Source organism: Maniola jurtina, chromosome 1, assembly GCF_905333055.1.
Source record: "Maniola jurtina chromosome 1, ilManJurt1.1, whole genome shotgun sequence".
Taxonomy (NCBI): Eukaryota; Metazoa; Arthropoda; class Insecta; order Lepidoptera; family Nymphalidae; genus Maniola; species Maniola jurtina.
This window is the reverse complement of record NC_060029.1, coordinates 8,767,034-8,789,744: the sequence shown is the minus strand read 5'-3', so window position 1 is coordinate 8,789,744 and position 22,711 is coordinate 8,767,034. Positions and strand designations below refer to the sequence as shown.

At 34.2% G+C, this 22,711-nt stretch overlaps 1 protein-coding gene across 1 annotated transcript in view; it reads left to right on the top strand.

The window, feature by feature from the left end:
* Positions 1–2,848: 2,848 nt before the first annotated feature.
* The window catches only part of LOC123871935 (trissin receptor-like), a 65,794-nt gene continuing 45,931 nt past the window's right edge, over positions 2,849–22,711 (top strand). Inside the window, exon 1 of the mRNA XM_045916032.1 lies at positions 2,849–3,148. The gene's annotated coding sequence lies outside the window, so the exon portion shown is untranslated. The remainder of the gene's footprint in view (positions 3,149–22,711) is intronic.

The following is a 22,711-nucleotide window of genomic DNA, read 5'->3' as shown; positions in this document are numbered from 1 at the left end:
AGGCAAACCTCTCCCATAGTCCGGTAAAAATAATCCTCACAGTAGGACAAACTTTTCTTGCGATTATACATAGCTCGAATATAGATTTATTGCCGCAGGTGTTTCCACCATAATATATCAGATATCCCATATATGAATGTTGCATATTATGTGTATGAATGTATATATGGATCCCAGTTGTGCATATAGGTCAACATTATGAGTTATGACGGTACCAATATACTTACGTTGGGGAGACATTATACCTAGGGGAATTTCAAGAGCAGAACGATTATTATAAACTTATGTAACGCTAGCAATGCGACGGTCAAGAACTTCGAATTAAAAATCGCGCTCTAATCCAATTATCTATTGCGTGTGCCTGCATATTTTAAATCTCGTATATGTACATACGAGATTTATGAAAATTGAAAAAAAGATGTGTATATTATGTAAATATCATAAGTAAACCGTACCCGTATGATTACATTTTTTAGGTAGAACGTTTTTCCACGTACTACCGCACGACAGGACATAATATTATAAGTAGTATGTACATTTTTTACCCGACTGCGGCAAAGCCAAAAGGAAGAGTTATGATTTTAGCAGTCTATGTATGTATGCATGTATGTATTTATGTATGTTTGTATCCAAATTCTGTGTCTTCCTTCGTAGCGTCTAAACTACTGGGCCGATGTTGATGAATGAGGTGTCAACTGATTCGTTGTAAAGGTCCGGGTGATACTTATAGGCTATATTTTATACGAAAAAATTGACCTAACGGATGTTACATCAAAAAGTGGGGGTATCCAAAAAAATTTTTTTTTTGCTATTGTATCGAGTGTGGTGTCAAATGAAAAAGGAGAAAATTCTGAGTCCATAAATATGCAACACTACAATAATATTAAAATATACAAATCGATAGAAAAACAATTATTTTACTCTTATATTTCAGCATTTATTGAAACGATGGCAGTCGGGTTTTAGTTTTCAACTTTATCTTGTTATTTTGTAACCGTTTACTTACTCATGTTTACCAGGACAACGACAACACCCAAAACGGCGCACGTTTTGCGAATTACTTTTTGGCTATGTCGTCGGTATCGCTTTGTTGTTGACTCGATTGACACGACTCGTGTCTTGTATTGTTAGTCGAATGGTCATCGTGTCGCACAACACTCTTTCTTCACACAGAATATGATGATGGATTCGTCACTTGAAAAAGTACGAATGACAGGACGGTGGTGTACCGGAGTCCGGAGTCCGGACGCCACCCGGACGCGCACTGTGACCGCCAATCGTATCAGGCGGTACGTGAAAATCCTAATGCCCTGATGGACAGAAACAGAATGACATACAAGGAACAACGCAGCCTGAGAGACGTCCACTGCTGGATATACGAATACTTCTTGATTTAGATTTTGTTTAAACTCGAACTTGGGAGCCATTGGACACAACCGGCTCTTTAGTTAAATAGCTGTGGTTTAGCGCAGGTTGTGTTCAACGGTTCCCAAAGTTCGTCCGCTCTCCCAGCTTTATTAAAGAGCCATTTTTCTGTTTACCTTAAACCACAGTAAACTGATAGACTATAATGCATAGAGATATAATGGTATTTAGAATTCTACAAATGAAACAATGGTTAATGACTTCTTTTTGAAATCCGTGCCAGTCAGCGTAATATCAACAGTTTTTTTTTTAAGTAGACAATTTTAAAATTCCATTAACTTGCTCATATTTTGTCAGGAATTTTGCTAGGAGATATGATATCACATTTTACTTTTAATAATTGCTAACAACAAAATACATGATTGTTTTGTTTTCAATTAAATTTTAGCCGTATGTAAAGTTAATAAAGTTGAGTTTCAGTTGTTATGTAAAAGGCCGCTTCGGTTCTGCAATGCCCTGACAGTAAGAGAATTGGCAAGATATCAGTTTCTGCTCCGAGCAACTACCGGGACTGTGTGGTCTCGGGAGACCTAACTAGTAACACGTTCCACAATTTATATCTGTCTTCTTATAATAAAGCCAGATTTTAGATGAAAGAAAAATTGCCCAGAAATCAGAACATGAGCTCTATCAGCAATAGTAATTATTATAGTAACAATAGTACAGCGTAAGTAATACCTACTACAACCTAATATCTATAGGTACCTACATATAATATTATAAAATACTTGTCCTAATTCCTAACTGATTGACTGATTGAATGCCTATTTTTTCAACGCACAAGCTATACCATTGGGCACTGGAGTCAGAAACTCGAAATTTAGACAGTAGGTTCCTTTTATGACAGCACTCACAGAAAGGAATTTTGGAAATTCCATCCTCAAGAAAGTTACAGGCGATGAAACTGTATTTGAAAGTCAGTCATTTTTCAAATTGTATCCATTACCTATTTTTGGAAATTCTACCTCCTCAACGATTTTCAATGAGCGAAGCCGAGGTGGGTCAGCTAATAAAATGTACTTATTTTCAAATCGAGAAAACAGTTCAATGGGAGGAGGAGCATAATAATAATTATTATTATAGTTTTATAAATAAGTAAATTATTGGCTTGAGTATTGTTATGATTTATGAAAGAGGACCTAAGATAATTTGCAAATGTGTAGGTAATTATAGTACATAATAATAATATTATAGAATTAAACTTATATTCAAGTATGGGTTAGTATAGCGGCCAAACACTTTAAGTAACTGCGTAATTTAAAATAGTATATATTACTTTCTAGTTTATATAACAAATTAGATAGGTAGTCGTTATACATGGATCGATCGGACACAATGTTATGTAGCTACAAAGTATTTCAATCTATAAATAGAAAGAAAAAAATTAGTCGTTAAAAGTAAGCGACCGTTAATCCAGAATGAATAAAAAGTTTTTTAATTACAAAACTGAATAGTCTGGTAAATCTGTAGTAGGTGCTTTATTCGCTGTACACTGAAGGGCTGGTATACGAATTGTTCAATGTTCAGTGATTGTGCAGGCCGGCTTCGACGCGGTCGTTACGCGTTTCCAAGTCTGCCGGCTTTTCATCTTGCGAATTTTCCGACATCGAAACATTTCCGAACAAGTGGAAAAAGTTCTTTAGAAGTGATAGTGATCATTAATCCAAGAATCAATATTTTTAAGTTTTATTTACGTTGCTGTTTTCGAAGTTCATTTATTAAGGTAAGGGTTACACCTACATTAGTTAAGTTTCAGAAATAATGCATATTTATCAATTTTATTGAAATCAACATAAGAGTTTTTTTCATAAAATAAACTTAAATCTAAATTAAAGCTAAAAAATAATAATGACAATTAAATTAAAAACTAAAATGAATTCAATATATGCATATTATGTATTTTATTTATGACGATTTATGATGATTATATATTTTACTAGTGGTAGGTAACTAAAGGTTTACAAAAGGTAGAGCTAAACATTTTAAATTAACTCTATCATTTTTTTTAGTACGAGATTTTAGTTTTAATAATCAAGCATATATTCAATCTAATTATATTGAATGTATCTTACGTACCAAAATTTTACTTATTAAAAATTCCTGAAACTCCTAAAAATAATCTGAATCTAGGTAGGTACACTATATACTAGTATTAGTGGGTAATCCTCGGAACTAAGTCTGAAAATTATTTCACTGTTAGATAACTACATTATACCTGTTGAGTGATATCTGTAGGCTATAATTTATCCCAAAAAATGCAAAGCTTCTTTTCAGTTAGGTCACGCGGACAAAGTCGCGGCCGAAAGCTAGTATTTAATAAACACTATCAATGATTAATTGGCAGATACCTACTTAGTTATTTTAATATTATAAAATGTTCTGAAAAATATTTTAAATATAGCATCGCAACAGCTGTATAGCCTCTACTTAGCTTTTCTGTTCCATTCCATTATGTAATTTATAATTTAACTGTAATTTAGTTGATTTAATTGATTGTAATTTACGCTGGCGTGTCCATGTCGGACAAGCCCCATAAAAATTAAGATAATTAAAAAAAAGAGCTTTAGAGATGGTCTAGTGGCTTGACGTTAAGCACGTAGAGTCCAAGCTTTTGACTGTTTATAAAGTCTCCTTGATGCTTGAGTCAAGCATTTACGTGCTTGACGCGTGATTGATGCGATTTCATAATATTTTTGCTTGAGGCGACGTTGGGACAGTTTTTGAGATAGAAGAAAACATCGTGCCGTTTGCTTGCTCAAGCCGTTTGACGGGCGCATCAAACTCGCATCAAACAGCTTAATCAAGCAAAATAAATCTTCGAGCTGGACGTCAGGCCGCTTGACCGTCTTGGAAGCTCTTTAGTTATTTGTCTATACATAAATTATTTCGAAATATATGTGAGTTTATTTAGTGTTGTCTATCAAATTGTTTTTCACAAACAATTAAATAACGAAGCAATCAATTTACGTGAAACTTTACTGAACATCTAATCATTATCATATCAGCCTGCGGAGCGGACTCCACTGTTGATCATGGGCTTCCCTTAATGGACGCCACCACACCCTGTCCTCAGGTATCCTCATCCAGCCGTTTCCCGCCACCCGCTTGATGTCGTCAGTCCATCGTGACCCACGCTACGCTTACTATAAAAAAAATAATTTGTAATACCTACCTATTTCTTTATTTCTGTTAAGTATATTAATTAGCATACCTATTGCCTAAAAAGTAGATCTAGATCTTAATTTGGTAAGTTTTACTAAAACAAGAGTATGAGCGCTCGAGGGGAACTTTTCTTAAATTATGCAGCCTAAGAGAAATTCTGCGATCCAGTCCCTTGGCCCACAGGCCGTATTTCTATAACGTTAATTTTATTATCAAGTAAGTAAGTAGATACCGAAGAATTATGGAATTATGAATTTATGGCTGTTAAACCTACAAAACTTATTTTTACGGGACAGACGGAGCAAACCTATAGGTACTATTGTGTTTTTGTATAATATATATCTACTGGTTGGTCTGCGAAGCGCTAACCTTTAATTGAACCTACGTATGCTAATTACTCTTACGTGTAATCGGTTTCTAGATAACAATACCCTTATCTTGCGTTTTGGTTTAATGGATAAGGTACCAGACTTGCTAAATCAAAGCGAGTAATCATACCGACGGCGCCACATAGTTACATCAGTGGGTTGTAGTTTGCGTATGTGGTTAGACATCCCTTTACATTCCAAACATAGACCAATAGTTAATGCTTTTATTGTAGAACTAGCAGTTGTCCACGACTTCACCCGCGTTTAATTTGAATGTAATGTATTGATATTTTCCAACAAATTATAGTGATAACTGATAATCGTGTCGAAATGGAATAAGAAGTAAAGAAATTATAATTGAACGCATAAACGCGGAGTGCTACTTTGTTTTAAACTATTTAAAGATTATAACTTCAGGAATTATTCATGTCTTCTCTCCTCCTATTAGGATTGTAAGTGAGCAAAGCTGAAAATATAATCTGGGAGGAACATTAAAAGTCCAGACCGTAGCGGATTGCTAAATTAGTCTTGTTATCCTTGAGCTTCAAAGTTTAACGAAGAAATAACATAAATCTCGTTTAACAGTTTGAACGGCTTACTTACTCGCAATATCAAAACCACATTTATCATTAAGTTGCGGTATTCATAGTTACACAACAAATTGTCAAAGTAATGTGAAATAATGTGTGCAGAACAAAACCGTAAGGGCGATTACGACTGCGTCCGATCCAAATCCATGAAAATACGTTCCGAAGAAGTCATAGAATTATTTGTACAGTAGCTAACGCACTAACTCCGACTTCCGTCATCCGAGTTCCCTCCGTTATCCGTGAGAATATCTCGGATGTGCCTCGGATTCAAATCAGACATATTATAACGATGATAATATGTCAAAGATGTCCACTGAATAACTTGGATTTGGATCAGAGATCGGATTAGTGCGTAAGCAATATCGGAGCTCGGTCCGAGATTTTTATGTCCGTATTTTCACGGTCTCGGATCAGATGAGTGCGTAACCGCTGATAGGTTAATATTATTTACCTACTCTGTTTCCCTGTAAAGCTCATTCAGAAATTTATTCAGGCATTTTGCATCTTCGGCGTTTCTAAGCGACGGACGTAACTAAAATCCATACTTAATATTATAAATGCGAAAGTGAGTCTGTCTGTCTGTCTGCTACCTTTTCACGGCCCAACAGTTTAACCGATTCTGACGACGTTGGTACAGGATTAGCTTATATCCCGGGGACGGATATAGGCTACTTTTTATCCCGGAAAAATAAACAGTTTCCGCGGGATTCCTAAATACTCATCCGCTTGATTGATTTGTATGAAATTTGGTACCGAGGTAGCTTGCGTCCCTGTAATTGACATAGCCAACTATTTATCCCGAAAAATCAAACAGTTCCCACGGGATCTTTAAAAACCTAAATCCACGCAGACGAAGTCGCGGGCATCCTCTAGTAATTAATAATCTTCCAAGTTAATGTTATTAATTCCTCCGAAATAAGAAACTGATTCACGTTTTTAGGTTTTATTTTTGAACTACGTTTTGAATTTCAATCAGGTAGGATTTCTGAAAAAAAAAATAGTATCCATCTCTCAATATTTATGTATTTATATCTTGAAGAACTGGTCTACGGTATATACTTATAATATTATTATTAAAATCGGTTCAGTAGTTTTAGAGTTTGTCAATTACAAACAAACAAATCTTTACTATTTATAATGTTAAAGTTAGATAAAGCTTCTTGAATTGCATAAGTTTCAAATGCAAATAACAATTTTATAATAGCTTTGTCGTGTTTTTGTTGTACAGCTACTTAGTTGCTTTTAAAAGTTCAACTTAACTACTGAAATTTATGCTCTGTTGAGTCTGAAGTTTTTTTTATAAACTGAATACAAGTAAGTGAGTAATTATTTTTGAATCTTTTTCTCCGCATTAGGTGCTTTTTAAAATTCTGATACAAGAAGGTGATGGCGGCATTTTATTTATTTTACTTATTTATTTTCTGTAGATTTATGATTTACCTAAGATGCCCATCGGATCGGATCATCGAATCAGGCGCAGCGGTATAGGTGCGGATTTCATAGGTTATGAAATCATAGGTTTTAAATTTTCATTTTACAGTAAGGTATTTTAAGAGGGCTCCTTCCGTCACTCGTTTCATACAATCGTAGTTCCAATTTCATTTGAATACTAAGCAACCAAAGTCCTTGAAATTTTACAGACATATTCTAGAAACTAATATCTATGTCTGTGGTTTTCCAGATTTCTGTTAAAATATTCGGTTTCAAAGTTACGCGGTCTTAAAAATTTTCATACAAATCTTTGAGCCCCTGTAATTTTAAAACTACATATTTTTAGAAAAATCTAAACACCACAGACACAGATATTAGTTTCTAGAATATGTCTGCTTTCGTGGACTTTGGTTGCTTAATATTCAAATGAAATTGGAACTACGATTGTATGAAACGAGTGACGGAGAGAGCCCTGTTAAAGAATAAAAATAGGATGAGTATTTTACTTCGGAGAAAATGGTGTTTTAGAAACATTTTAATTTCACAGCTATTTGCCTACAGGTTTGGCGAAATAAAACAAAACTAGTAGCGGTTTGAAAAGGACTATGACTAACTTCCACGTTGCCTCACTCGTGGCTCATGGAGATGCCATGAGCCACGAGTGAGGCAACGAGACAGACAGACAACCAAATTATCCTATAAGGGTTCCTTTTTTCCTTTTGGGGTCACATAAACCCTAACTAAGATAACTCGATGTACCTATACCATCGATGACCTACCTATGCGACGTAGACGCATAGCACGAATTTATAGCATTCGACGCACGGGTGCGAAAAATAGTACAATTTTTTCATCAAAATAGATATTACGTGTGGTAGATCCGCACAATTTGACTGATGTATAGCGGTCGTAATCATGTGATTTAGCACATGGTTATGGCTGCTTTATGATTTAGCGATAATTTATAGAGATTGTTAAAGAAGCTTTTAACGAAAAACAGAAAGTGATGATCTATGGCATCGACTTGTGAAATCGACTGTAGGTAAATCCAGAGATGTGCTACCTAAACATGATTGTGCACTTCAGATTTAATTCCCTGCAAAAATAAACTCTGTTGCATTAGCATAAAGTCCAATTTCTAATACAATTATGCTAAGCGGAAAAACGAGCCGAGCGAGAGGTCTATAAATTGGATTGTGTCACTGTCTAATGGATTGCAAGCATAAAAAAATATTTTCTATGGTACGAATTATGATGTAGCTCACAAAGTTCTTATTCATTGTTTATTTAATTTCAAACAACAAGATTACTTTCTTTTGTTTTCGCAGTAATTTTCATACCGTTATCTTTATTTTATAATGTCATTAAAATATCATTTAGTTTAAAAAGTATTATAAATATTTTTTTAAATTAATAGGATGACAACACTGGGTGTCAAGCAAAACAATATGGCGAACATTCTGTACTATACTATACAGAAGTAGTAAGGTAACCATAATTTGATTGTTTAATGGAAGTGTTTTTTTCTGTTTACGATAGATTTCCCAAAAATGAAGACTTAAGGCAAAAATGGATCGCTGTCGTTCCAGGAAATATCACCAAATAATCGGCAGTTTGCGGAATGCTTTTTAAAGCGGAAGATTTTGCTACGGCTTCGTGTGCACTGAATTTTTTTAAAAAGAAACGCTGTACCATCAATTTTCCCAAAAGTATGCCTTGCTTACGAACTTCCTAAAACTGTTTAGGGCCTAAACACATGCATCAGATTATACAAAATAATTTTACTTACCTATATTATAGGTACCCATACTTAACATGACTGGTACTTTTTCGCAGAACAAAAAAAAATTGAATTTCTCTACTTTTATAACTACAGCGCGGCAGACTATGGCCTAAACCTTTATCATTCTGAGAAGAGACCCGTGCTCAGTAGTGAGCGGCGATGGGTTATCATGATAATTCATCCTCTCCTATTCTCATATAATCCGTCAAATGTCTTACATTATCAAATCTTGTTGTCACCCTAATAGAAAGGGACACAATCCAATTTAGCGCTATCTCAATAGGCTCGTTTTTGGTGTCTCAGTGCACAATCTAGTTTAGGTAGCATGTCTCTGGGTAAATCTGGTCTGTAGACAATTTGTAAGTAGTCCGAACTTCGAACTTAAAGTCTTTATTTAATTCCAGAGACCAAAATGACAGCTAAAAATGTCAAACTTAAAAATAATGATACCAGCTTAAAAAAATAGTGTTATTTTAATGTTAAAACTATCGTCAGTTATTTCCATATTTAAGTTTTGGATATACCAGCTATACTCACGTATTTAGTCGAGTAAGCCCGACTAGTGTTGTCTTTATGGTTCCGGTTCAATTAATAAAAATCGTTAATAAAATAATAATGAGTAAAAAACCTAAGAAATGTGTAATTACGAGTTGAAAAAGTAGCACTAATCACATATTATTCGAAAGACTTAAAGAATAAAATAAGTAACAAAAAATAATTCACCTAAGGAATTTTTCAATAGTATGTCATCATACTCATAAATTGAGATGAGTCAATAGTATGTACTCATAAATTGAGAATCAGGCCATACTTACTTATGTATTTTATTTGAAGCGGAATTATTTTCAACACATTTTGTTGTCTCACACACATTTGACAAGAATTCCTACAAATATTTATCGGTAAGTATCGATTGCTCCACATCACTATCAAAGAGCCGTAAAAAAACAGACAATACACGAAACGTCATTTTAATCTCCGGGATAAAAAAATGGACATAGGTACCTATGCGTGATGTATTCGTGTCATAATATCCAAGTATTTCGTTGTTATTGGCTATTCCACTCGTAAAAAAAGTGTTGTGTGCCAAACCTAACAGTTAGCTATTATGCCATAAATAAATTTGATGTACCTAGTCAATCTATCTGTGTCATCTACCTAAAAAACCAGTCAAGTGCGAGACGGGCCTCGCTCTTTTAGGGTTTCGTACATAATAATTATGAACGTCATATTTTGGGTGTATGTAGAACATCGCAGTAAACCGTGAAAGAAAACCCCAAAAAATGTTCATTCGCTTTGGTCACAGCTTACAAACTATTGTATAAATCGTTGTTTTCAGTATTTATTATTTAAATTCACTATATGGTACATAATATACCGAAATTTCACGTCCCTAACTAGTTTAGTTTTTGGGATAGCCCCCGTCACAGAAATGGTCTAAATTGACAACTTTGACGGCTCCCATTTCCAAAAAAAATCAACTCCTTTTTTATGGGAATACAGTTGAATTTTTTTCTCCCCTCTGAAAAATGATTTAATTAAATTTCTAAATCAATATTTGGGTCAACGTTCTAAAAGTACCAAAATTTCAGGTGTGTGAGACAGAAGGGCAGACAGACAGACAGCAGAGTGATATTAATAGGGCTCAATTTTTATCCTTCGGGTACGGAACCCTAAAAACTGCCTTAGTTTATTACTATAAGCTCTTTTTATACGCGTAATTTTTGAAATATAAAAGTTTTATTAGCCTTTTATGACCCATTTCTACTATAAAGTACACGAATAATTTCTCGAATCGTTCACGAATAAAAACACGTATTCTAATATGATTTTATATAATTGAGTAAAATTGAGAAATCGTGAAAAACCAAAGGAATAGGAGAACAAACAACAGACAACCGAAAATAAACTTAAAATAATTTTTTGAAGCTGAAATATCGTGTTAAGGTTTTATTTGAACATAAAACTAGAGATTTAAACTACCATCTTACTACCTCGTGTGGAAGTAGTTTGTCAAAGGATTTTACACACAGAGCTTCACGCCCCCCGTATCCTTATAAATCATGAATAGGAGCCGAGGAGAGTAGTAAAGATTCATAATGTTCCGACATCAACATTTGTTTTAGAAATACTTAGTACTTACCTACATCTAAAATTACAGATTTTGCATAGTTACTATGCAAAATCTGTAATTTTAGATGTAGGTATTAAGTACTTAGGTACCTAAGTACATAATTACACGTGTACCAAAAAAAGGGTGTTGTGTTTTTAGGATTCATGTCTATATGTATTGACCATATAGTTTTTACTTTCTACCTACCTTCTAAATGCCTTAACAGATTGGATGTAAGGGGTATCGTTAGAAATCATCCTGAGTGACATTAGCTATAACTTTTTTGAAAAAAAAAAATAATTGTTACTATATTTTCAAATGGGAAAGATTTTACTTTATAAATAACTTGTGACCCACCTCGCCCTCGCAAGGGTAGCCTTTTAAAATTTGCATAGGGATCTCAAATCTTTCTGAAATTAAATTATTATTAGAGGAATAAAATATTTTTTTTAATCCACACCATTTAGAATTTGTATGGTAACATTTTGAGCGGGATGCGTGTTATTTTTAACCGACTTCCAAAAAAGGAGGAGGTCCTCAATTCGTCGGAATCTTTTTTTTTATTCGTACCATAATACTTTATTGTAATATCGTTGTTTTGATTCTTTGGTTATACATATAATATTATCTTCTTACCTATTTAGTTTTAATATTTTTAAGCCTTGGAGTATTACTGGATACTCTATTCGTGAAAAATAGTTTGTATCCATAGATATGTATGTTTATAACAATGTCAGCGGCTGTGCGGTTGAGGGAAATAATATATTAAGTTGGTGTCCACCATTCAATGAAGGCTCCAGAAACTGCCGATAAATAAATAATCAGTTGGAGTTCGATGCGCTTACTTTCATGAAAGATATCTTGACATTTTCCGAACCGACATAATATTATCGATATCAATATTACATCGATGCAATATTATAAATGCGGGAGTTTGTTTGTTAGTGTGTTGGTTTGTTTGACTAATGGATCGACGAAATTTTTTATGTGGATTTAGATAAAGACTCAGAGAGTGACATAGAGTAAGTAGGTAGGTACTTTTTATCCTTTAAAATTCGGGTTTCAGGAATTTCAAGGGGATTTTTAAAACCTAAATACACGCGAATGAAGTCGTGGGCATCAATATACAATCAACGCCATATTATACGAGTTTGAGTTAATATAATAAGAATTATTTATAAATTTGAAAAAAAATGAATGTGTGAATGAATCTATACCCATACCTAATATTATGTACCTGCCTACCTACTACCCAACAATAAAAATTAGTGGTCATTGTTTCAGTTAGTATGCCTAGAAAGGAGAATGTAATTAAATACAGATAATAAGCTATTCAAACGCAAAGTAATATAAATAAATTGTATAGCAAAGAACTTTTAGTTTGTTGCATTTTGTTATAGAATAGCCATCAAGTCAAATCATCTTTGTTTTCAAACCCTTTCGGGCGAAAATTATTGTACGGCTTTTGTGCGGAGCTTTTGCCTTCACTTCAACGATGCTTTAGAATGGTTCAGTGCCTTTGTGCTTGAAATGAAGGGCATATTGTTTTTTCCTAGTATAATGTTAAAGAGAGTGGTGATGAAAATCTATAAATATATATTATAGGTTTAGATACTTTTTTATAAATTTAAAAATACAATCCAAGTGTGGGTAAATCAATGGTATGTCCGTAAACACCGATTTCTCTACAAGTCACTACAGCCTTCATTTGGGGTTATGTTGTTAGACTAACCATTGGTCTCTCATTGATAAAAAGAGTTTGGTAGCAATATCCGTGTTTGCGTGATAATAATTTTGTTAAGATGGTTTCTTATGCGAAGCCCGAAAACGTTTCTCATTGCGGCCGACCCGCCTCTAAAGGATGCTTTTCTTAAGTTCTAACACCACGTAAGTCAAAATAAAGAACTTTAAAAGAGAGTGAAAAACTTGTTTTCAGAGGTTTAGATTGTTTTGCGTACCGTGCAGTTGCTTTTTTATTTCTTTAATAGTTAGAACTTAAGTGATGGTGGATATAGTCATTTATATTGAAATAATGAGAAGCAAGAGAAGAATCCCTAACATGGATTTAAATGCGGTTTTCATCTATTACCTAAATTTCCTGAGGAAGCCCACCTATTTACTATTAGTGCATTGAATAAGTAAACCCACTTGTAGGAGTATGGATCGAGTCAGCAAATTTTACCTATACACTTACCTACTTAATGAAAGTTTGTTTTAGAGGGACCGTGTCTATACACTGGCAATATTGCTAACTGCGAAACTTTGGATGTATAAATTACTAGTGTACTTAGGAAACAAAATGTCGGAGGTTATATGAACAATCTTCAAAGTGTATTAATTTATGCACGTGTCTCCGTATGTTATGAACAGGAGCATATTACACGACTTTGTTAGTTGGTAGTTTGTTTATTGTAAGATAGTAGGGGAGAGTAGAATGATGAACGTCGCACATTACTATTTTTAGAAGTCTAGCAACCCGCTTTTGATTTTGTTTGGTAGCGTCCACCATATTACATCCCACACAGGTTGCGCAGTTTTCGGCGTAAATGTTAACAAACAAAAAACTGGCTTCCCACACGAATGCAATTTTAAAAAAAAATGTTGATGGAAATGAATAGAAATTCCTCATAATAAAATTAAATAAACAAAAAAAACTGTCAAGTCGGTTGAGAAGTTCTCAAGTACGTACACACCTATAATTTTTCATTCTCATATTATGGCAATTGATTTTTATATTTTTTTTGCGTTTTTAATGTCACTTTTATGGGGTAATAAACTAAATGAAACTTAGTTTATAAAAAGGAAATTATTACGAAATACTTTTACTAACCTAATTAAAAACATTGTCGTTTTAAATAAGGTAATTGTGATTGGGTTAATTGCGAACAAGATACATAACAAAAGATACATAAGAGATATTTGGGGAACATAAATTCGAGCTTCTACAAATGCCCCAAATTCGAATGCGAGATTGAATTTACCTATTTTTTATTTATTTTTGATGCCTCGTTACGGGCGAGAGAAAACCAAATGTTATGTGTGAATACATTCACAAATATGCCAATTGGTGTCAGCATTTACCTATCCAGCTACGGGCAATTGCGGATAAAAGGGTTTTATTAATTAATGAAATAAAAAAGTTGATTGATTACACATAAATAGATAATGTCCGCAACTTCATCCGCGTGGTTTTAGACTGTTAAAATACCGTGGGAACTTTTTGATTTTCTGGGACAAAAAGTATCCTATGTTCGTCCGCGCAATGCAACCTATCTTTGTACCTACCTACCTACCTCTCGGTACCTTTCGTCAAATTCGGTTAAACCGCTGGGCCGTGAAAAGGTAGCAGAATAGACAGACAGATACGCCTTCGCTTGATATTATTAAGTATGGATTAAGCTGATTTTATTCTATGAATAAAGTTTCATTATAGGCAATAAAAATGATTTTCTCGTTTATACTTTCGCTTTTATTTAAAGTTCCCCACCCTCCCCGACTTATATTTTCATCAAGCAACTCAATCGTGAAATGTGAACTGAACCCAACTTTGCAAAATAAAGTTTCGATTTGAATATGCATACCCTGAAATATGAATACATACCATATGATAGAAGTTGTAGTAATTTAACTTCTTGGAATCCATTTTGATATTGCTTGCTTTAGTAAGATAAATAATTTGGAATAATATTATATGTGAAATGTGTTATTCCTTTTCTTCTTAGATTCTACTTCCTAACTATATTAAGTAAGAATAATCACTGCAGTACCTATTTATTACCTAGATGTGTTCCCTTGAGCCAATTTCGATTTAAATGACCACAAATGATCATTTATTACTAGATGAAAACCGCGGCTTCGTCCGCATAGATAGTTTTTTTTTAAATAACGCGGGATTTCTTTGTTTTAGTGGGATAAAAAACAAAATCCATCAACTTTCACATCATGAATTTTAGTGATATTAGGATTAGGATACTAAAATTAATGATAAAAATATAATACTAAAATGAAAATTAAAAAGTAAATAAGATCGTAGCTTTGTTGATCGTAGTGGTTGATCTTGGATCTAAACTTATGTTTCCAGCAGAGAAGAAGGCTGCTTATAGCAGATTATCACCAGAGCCGTCAGAGCCGGGTAAATGCATGATACCAATTACCAACCTATACAGGTGGAAAACCTGAAAATCCGTCATATGAACGAATATTTTAGCCGTTGCGGCTTTGCGGATCCGCTTGTGTGCGATGTATTTGATTTTTAAAAGTAGGTACGGTACACATATAGTTATACTATATAGTTTTATATATAAGTCGATATATTTCCTAAGCAACATTCTCGCAATTTTTACGACCTCTATATGCCAGTAATTTTAAAGCAGTAAAAATCATGAGGCTTTATCCAACTTGAGTCTATTTTAGGGCAAATTCCTTTCTATAAAATAAAATATTATTAACACTGTACGGATATAATAAAAACGTATAAAATAAAATATTATTAACACTGTACGGATAAACTTTATGGGTAAAATTCTATCCACTGTGAAAGTTACTTACGATAATTAGGTAGGTGCCTACTTCCTACCCTGTTAAATAGAAATTAAGCTCTCTAAAAATGTTACTATTCATACTTAATATTATAAATTCGAAAGTGTGTCTGTCTGTCTGCTATACGTTTTCACAGCTCAACCGCTGAACAGATTTTAATGACATTTGGTACAGAAGAAAGAAGAAGAAACAAAATTAATTTACAGCTAACAGTTAGCTTACATCCCGGGAACGGACATAGCCTACATTTTATCCCGGAAAATCGAAGAGTTACCACGGGATTCTTGAGGGTTTATCTGTTCAACCATTTATATGTTTGGTGCAGAGGTACCTTACCCCCGAAAACTGACTTCGGCAACTTTTTATCCCGGAAAAGCAAAGAGTTCCCACGGGATTTTTAAAAAACCTAAATCCACGCGGACGGAGTCGCGGACATCATCTAGTAGTGAATTTTTTTTTAGTAATAGCTCGAAATCACGTTCCCACAATTTAGCGTATGTAGAGCTCGGAAAAGAAAAGCGATCTTTTCCGTGAACGGACATTCTGGACACGTGCCTGCCTGCAACGATAGCTATGGCACGCACAACATATTCATATGTTACGCTTGTGTAGTTGCCTATGAATAAGCGCAAGTGTCATAATGAAGAGTCTGTCTGTCTCTCTCGCATACGGGCAGCTTATGAGCGTGACAGGTAAAATTATTGTTTTATTTTAAGGGTTCCGTACCTCAAAAGGAAAACGGAACCCTTATAGAATCACTTTGTTGTCTGTCCGTTTGTCTGTCTGTCTGTTTGTCCGTCGGTCCGTCCGTCGTATCTGTCAAGAAAACTTATAGGGTATTTCCTGTTGACCTAGGCAGGTAGGGAGGTCTCATAACACAAATAAAGGAATAAATCCAAAAACCGTGAATTTGTGGTTACATAATTTAAAAAAAAAATGTGTTTCAATTTTCAAAGTAAGATAACTATAGCAAGTGGGGTATCTATCATATGAAAGGGGTTTACCTGTACCTAAATTCAAAAACCGATTTTAATTTATTTTTATGCATAATAATTTTTGATTTGTCGTGCAAAATGTCAAAAAAAAAAATACCCGATTTTATGGAACCCTCGGTATACTTGGCCAGTTTTCAAAGATGCTGTATCATAAAATTGCGTTTATGTGAGGGTAAACTTGCCAGGTTTTAGTAACAGACCCATACCTATTACCTACCTACGGACGTAGCATCCGTTATGCTTCTATTTCACAAACATCAGGTGGAGCTCGATCAATTTTTAACAGGGCTCTCTCCATCACTTACTCCATACAATAGTAGTCCCAATTTCATTTAAAAAGTAAGCAACCAAAGTCCATGAAATTTTGCAGACATATTCTAGAAACTAATATCTGTGCCTGTGGTGTTTTAGATTTTTCTAAAAATATGTAGTTTTAAAATAACAGGGGCTCAAAGATTTGTACTTATGTGAATTTTTTTTAAGACCGCGTAACTTTGAAACCGAATATTTTAACGGAAATCAGGAAAACCACAGGCATAGATCCTTTCCCGGAACGTTTCTACAAAATTCCATTGAGTATGATTGGTTAGTACCTATTCAGATGAGAGACGAACTACGTTTGTATGGAGCGAGTGACGGAGAGACCCCTCTTAAATTTTCACGGTAGCGATTGCTATAAAACCTTAACTTTGTATAGCGTTCGTTTTGCCGTCCCGTGTGTTTCTTTCTCTTCATAAAACGTCATCAATAACAGATATCATTACAATGGTAACAAATAATAATCTTTATTAGGTGAATACGCCTATTAGGTACTTTTTTTGCTTACAAAAATATCGCATATGATATTGAATTTTGCCCCAAATCGTCCGATAAACCGATAATTACTCCCTATTTGCGACAGGTGCGACCGATTTAAAAATGTTATTAGGTACCTATTTCTGAAAACCCCCGGTAACCGTTGCGTTTTATTGCTTCCAAACTTTCATATTATAAAAAATCTTTATTCTTTGAAAATATTATCTATCGTAAAAAACCTTACTTTTCGTTATAACATTATTGAAAATTGTACCTTCCTGTAGGTTTAATTATATTAATATATTAAGTTAGTGGTATATATCTCCGTTTACGTGCTTCGGAAAGCACGTATATTCATGTATTCTACGCCCGAGGGCCTAGACAAACGGCATTCGCTTCTGAGCGACAGATCTCTCCCCGATCGTGTCGAATTGCAGTCCAATTGGACTGACGGAGTAAGTGCACCTGTGTTTGCGTACACACTTGTCCACTTGCTCTGCTAGTCTCCTGAGCATAGATATAAAAGACTATTTTGATTAGATGTATTATTTGGATTTCTGTGCTCCTGAGATTGGCGGCGATGTTTTGCAGCTGAAAGTCGTTCGGGAGGAACATTATGAATGTAGTTGAAATGTGAGTAGGTACATTTCCACTTAAGTTACATAAGCTAGAACATAATCCTTTTTAATTTATGAGTGCAAGTTCACAAACATTTTGTAGCACGAGCGTTTGTAAATTTGCATATTCGCTTTACTCGACAGTCTTTCATAATAATAGCTCTACCGTGCGCTACAGAAAACATGTGGTGGTTTCAAATTCCAATATGCGAACGTAGGTACTGTATTTACCTACTATTACCTCTAAAATAGAAATATACGCGTCTAGGTACGTGACATGACTTCATACAAGCCCCAACCAACGTTGAAAGCTCAAAGGCAAGATATGTATATGATTTCAGTGCTAAGTGCCGTCCTATTATATTATATAATTTTATGGGTTCAATAGGTAGGTCTATTTTATGGTTAATTTCCCTTTATCAGGCTTTAAATCCTGATTAGTGCACAGTAAGGGTAGGTACCTTTAACGTGCAATGTACTCATATTTTAGTCATGTACCTAAATAGCATGTAGACATAAATAGGTACATTCTACATACATACCTACTTACATTTTTCTTACAAAAAACCGTCTTACCGTAAACCAATAAGAAATATTAGAAACAAATTCCACAAAAACCAGCAACGCATTTGCGGTTCCTGGGCGATGGTAAGTAATCACTTAACTTCAGGTGACACGCCTTGCTCATTTGCTCGTTATTAATTATAAAAAACAAAATCATTTTATGTAAATAACACACGAAAGGACGGACAGACAGTCCCTACAGAGTTCTGTTTTCACGATGTTGCATCATTTTTTCCTATTTGAGACCGTACGGAAGGCATTGCAGGAGGATGTGTCGACCGCTTCTGGTCGGACCAAACGTTTCAGGCTTCGTCCGCGGGGTCTCTTTCCTCAGATCTTACCAGTGACCAAGACCCATATTAAAAACCCTATAGTTTTTAATAATTAATTTTATCTGACAACCTCCATTTTTTTCTATAGACTAGCGCTTGATTGCAATGACCTGCTGGCAAGTGATGATGAAGCCTAAGATGGAACGCTCTTGCCTAGAAGATGCCTACTGATTACCTACGCTTTTCCTTCAACATGCACTGCACGGCATGGAGGGAGAAATAAACACCTTTTAGGGTTTTGTACCTCAAAAGGAAAAACGAAACCCTTATGGGATCACTTTATTGTTTGTCTGTCTGTCTGTCCGTCCGCCCGTCCGTCGTGTCCGTCAAGAAAACCTATAGGGTATTTCCCGTTGACCTAGAATCATGAAACTTGGCAGGTGGGTAGGTCTTATAGCACAAGTAAAGGAATAAATCCGAAAACCGTTAATTTGTGGTTAACATTATTTAACAAAAAATGTGTTTAAATTTTCAAAGTAAGATAACTATACTTACCTACTAAATGGGGTATCGTATGAAAGTGCATTATTACCTGTACATTCTAAAACATTTATTCATTTTTTTTTCAGACACAGATTTTCATTTATTTTTATGCATTTGTTTATGATTAAAAATGTTTGAAAAAATATCCATGTACGAAACTAAAATAAAAAATAAAAAACTATGAGAAACGCAACTTTTACTAAATATTAATCACAATAGCCAGGTGTTTGCTATAATAGATATTTTCCTATCTAGGTACAACTTACAGTACCTAGCACTATACAGGAATATTCCACCTATTATAAAGTCATTCAACAATGAGTTGTTTACATAGGTATTTGCTTGGACGGTAATTTTGAAGTAAAATTACTATATCGCAGTTGAAAATAAGTAGGTACTTACCTACTTATAGTTTTTTTTCTCTCTCGTCTGGCTTTACAACCTACTTATAGTTGTATCTAATGCGTGAGTACCTACCTACAAAATTTTTAAAGAAGATGCAGGTTCCGCAATTTTTGATATACCTACCTATGTATTTAATTTTTTTTATTTTCCTTAAGTGTAGGTAAAACACTATCATAAAGAAATTATAAACTCCTACTGAGTATTCTCTAGTGAGTGAGTACTGGGTAGACACATGAAGAGGATAATAGTTAGTAGTTGTTTATGTGCTATTTGGCTTGGGCACGGTATGTTCTGTTAGGTCAACATGTTACGGCCAAACGACGTCATAGTTTCGCCAATCTAATTGCCCTTGTTTGTAAACTACAACCTTCAGATTATCATACCTAATGTAGGAATATGAGCATCAACTTAACTAGTCGACCGAAATACTTGGGATTTGAATCATAATCCAAATAACGTTTTTAGCTAGTGGTATAGAATTACATAATAGATATATTATGCTAAGCTATGATTTAATAAAATCAGCCGCTAGGTATATTATCTTCACATTCCAGAAAACCAAAGCTTACCAAGTTTGGTAAAGGAATTATTTTTGAATAACGCAGTTTCAGTCCTTTATTAAAATCTTTTATCCGCGATTTCGTTCTTCATTTTCCGCTAAAAGCATCATAATATTATATTCGAGGATATGAAATAGTTTTTTTTTTAAATTCAAACAGGTACTACTGGTTCCTTTCCTACCAGCAAGAGATTCGGCGGTAGCCCTTTTCGATTTACAATTATTTTATACCATGTATAAAAGTAGTAGTATGGAGTGAGCTGCAACTTGCAGCCTGCAAGCCATGCTCTTTTACCATTTACCATTCTAAGATTATGTTACTATTGCTTTTCAGGAACATACTTTTAGCAGATTTTTTAAACTTGTGTAAAGGCAAGTCTTCGATTGCGGAATTTTGTTATAAAAGTTTATAAGATTATGGTTTACAGCTGCGTAGGTACATTCAATTCCGTTCCGCCGAATTTCTGATCCAAATATAACCAAACTTGAATAAATCATCCAAAGATCTTCACAATGCTACACATATTTTTATACTCCCAATATATTACGTGAGAAGTAAGATAAGATTATGGGTATCCATTAGTTAAATAAATCCGCTAGCATAAAATATAGGCTCCATTGTTATATTTCACTTTAATCAAGTCGTTTTTCTTTACCTATTATATTCGGACCTTAGTAAAGGGACATTGGACAATTTATTTCTAGCGGAAATAATTTTCAAGGAACGCAATCATTGTTCTTTTTTCACCCGACATCTTTTGTTTTTTATTCTTAAAAATAAGTTAAATACATAATTTACAATGAGAATAGGAATAATAAGTAAAACATAAAATAAACTTACATTTACTAAGATAAAATAAATCTAAAACCTTTTCGAAACCATTGCGGCAAAGCATTGTACCCAAGATGCTGACAGCATTGTCCTTTTGGATGACCAAACTAATACTTTGGATAAGGTAGCTAGCTGTCAGCTGCTGGATTCCTGGTAGACCCTTTTCAAAATTTCTTCAAAAAAAAGCTTCAGTCCTCGAACCCCACCGCCCGTCACTCCAAGGTTTCCACCCCAAAAGGCACAAATATGAAGCCGCTCAAAGCTTTGATATTTGAGCCCCTTACTTTGTTTTTTGTACACAGAGATTTATTATTAAGTACTTAAAAATTTAAGTTTTATTTGAATCACTTAAAAAGTCATATACTTAGTTACTTGCTCACGTATTGATCTTCTCCTCCATTCTTGATTTTCCTCTCTGTATATTTTATAATATTTACAAACTACTGAATGTTACGACTAACCCTAATAAATAAGATTAATATTCGGGTTCTGATGTTTTCCGCTAGAAATATAGGGATATGAGAACTCAGAATAGCTTTCGGATTTGGGAAGATAAATCATTGAACTTAGAAACCTATTGTTATCTTTTGTATTTCATTTAACTTGCGTTTTATGTTTAAGAGGGCGGGTCCTATAAGCACCTTTGAATATCCTAAAAAATTAAAATTGCTAAATACTTACTAGTTACATACATACCTATACCTATCTATACCTTTAATTCTGTATTTTTTGTCATGCGATTCCCTGCCTCAGAGTAAATTGCCTGGTAGAGAATACTTTAGTGAAACCACAATGACACTCCCGACAAGTAAAGGATACAGTAACTAGAAAAACTTTCAAACTGCTGAACCGATTTTCTTGGATTATAGCTAAGACCACTCTCGATCAAGCCACCTTCCAAACAAAAAAACTAAATTAAAATCGGTTCATCGGTTACTTTAGGAGCTACGATGCCACAGACGGATACATAGATACACACGTCAAACTTATAACACCCCTCTTTTTGGGTCGGGGGTAAGTAAAATAATCAGTAGTTTCTTTGGTACCGCATAGTTTAACACCTTAGATTAAGTACCTGCTAGACTACGTACCTAAGTCCTTCTACAAAATGGACCATTCGCACTTAAGTACGTAATATATTATAGGAACCACAGTTTGTCCACTATTACCTCTCCGAAGGGCCGTTAATTACGGCGGAGACGTAAAATGTCGAAATCGCACTACGTAATGTATTTCTTCCGACAAATTAGATTTTAATTAGGACTAAGTACCTAGGTACCTATATTTGTTTGGTCTGCAATTCTTAAATTGATTTTTATCCTATGATCTAAAATTTTGTGTTCTGAATAGGGACATTAAATCATTAGATATTTTATCACTAGTAAGCGATTTTTCAGCAATAAAGTCACATTATAAATGCAAAAGTTGCCTTATTTGTTTGAAATAATTTGAACCGAAAAAGTAGATATGTAGGTAAATAAAATTATTTTAGATATACCTAGGTAAAGATACTTAATGTGGGATAATAAACTGTAAAAACAGAAAATATAGTAATTGAAGAAACCTAAATAGAGAGCTGTAATGAAATAAAGGTAGATGTTGTATAGAAGTAGGCGTCACTTTGCGAAAGTCCATGATGTACAAGGAACCATGCAGACAAATCTGTATAATTGTAGATTGAAATAGTCATAGTGGAGAAGCACACACTTACTACAATT